The 1,300-nt window shown below is 49.1% G+C and overlaps 1 protein-coding gene across 1 annotated transcript in view; it reads right to left on the reverse strand.

Annotated features, from left to right (window-relative positions):
• soul4 (heme-binding protein soul4) overlaps window positions 1–1,147 on the reverse strand; it is a 10,620-nt gene extending 9,473 nt beyond the window's left edge. Inside the window, exon 1 of the mRNA XM_050043477.1 lies at window positions 998–1,147. The gene's annotated coding sequence lies outside the window, so the exon portion shown is untranslated. The remainder of the gene's footprint in view (window positions 1–997) is intronic.
• Between the last annotated feature and the right edge of the window lie 153 nt (window positions 1,148–1,300).

Here is a 1,300-nt window from a genome sequence, read left to right on the forward strand (position 1 = left end):
GCTGCGTGTGCGTTCACGGCTCTTGATAAAGCAACCCTGGGTTGAGTTACCGAGTTGATATCCAGCGTCGTGATACCGATTATCCTGATTGCCATTGTTAGGGTTAGTCAACCCAGGATAGGTCTGGGTAACCCAGGAAAGGTTGATCTCGCTTCGTGATACAGGCCCCTGCTATGAGACATGTCCCTCTGACAGGAAGTGGACTTTGAGTTCTTGTCATGGTGACGCCAGCCTGTGACGTCACTCTGGTTGTTTGAGTTGTTTCCGTCAACAGGAAACTGCACTTCAAAATAAAAGTACCATGATGTTTGTAGATGAGTTCTGATCAATAACAGAAATTATTCTATTTCAATAATCGATCTGTTATCTGATCTCTTTCACCAACGTGAGCTGTCACATCTGTTTATTTATCGAAACACAACAACTGGCCGTGTTTCCTTTGAGCTCTTCTGTAAGGGGTCAATGTGCTTCACAGACGTCACACTTCCGGTCTGATTGACGATTCAGAGGTGCTGTCGTGCTGATTCTTTTAATTTGAAAGTCAGTCCGGATGTGACAGAAGTGGAACAATAAAAGACAATAAACCATAAAGACCTGATCAGTGATCCGGATCGATCACTGATCAGGTCTTTATAGTCCTTCTGGACCCGTGTGTTCGGCGTGAACCGGGTCGGTCCGGTGGTTCCGGGCCGCGGATCCGCCAGAACTTAAACTAGGTCACCGGGATCCGGTCCAAACTCACAGCCGCTGCTCGCCGCACACCGATCCAGTTTCCTCACAGATACCGGATGGACCACCGGGAGTCCGGAGGAGCCGGTCCGGATCCGGCAGAGAGCGGGCAGGTCTCGGTACCGGGTTCAGTCAGCAGCACAGCGCAGTGAGATTAGCACGGTTAGCATGGGGCTGCCTGTTAGCACGGTAAGCATCGTCAGCAGACCGGGACCAGACCGGGACCGCGACTGGGTCAGAACACGGGTCCAGCAACTGTTTCTCTCACCTGGTTGTGGTCGCACCTGTCCACCAGGTGAGTGTCAAACTGTCCGTCAATTACAACAACGACACTGAGCTGCTTCTTCTCTGCTTCCGATACACTGCACCGGCGGGCACTTCAAAATAAAAGCCTGCACGTCCGGCTGTCTTTCAGAATAAAACCTGAGAAAACAGAAAAGGGTTAATTTCCTCATCTTCACCCATCAGTAATCTTCAGTTTCAGCATCTCATTAATATTTGTATTTATTTTATTAGGGTTAGGGTTAGTGGTTAGGTGACACTATTGTAATCCTAGGTATTCTTCTTCTTC

This window comes from Epinephelus moara, chromosome 5 (genome assembly GCF_006386435.1).
Source record: "Epinephelus moara isolate mb chromosome 5, YSFRI_EMoa_1.0, whole genome shotgun sequence".
Taxonomy (NCBI): Eukaryota; Metazoa; Chordata; class Actinopteri; order Perciformes; family Serranidae; genus Epinephelus; species Epinephelus moara.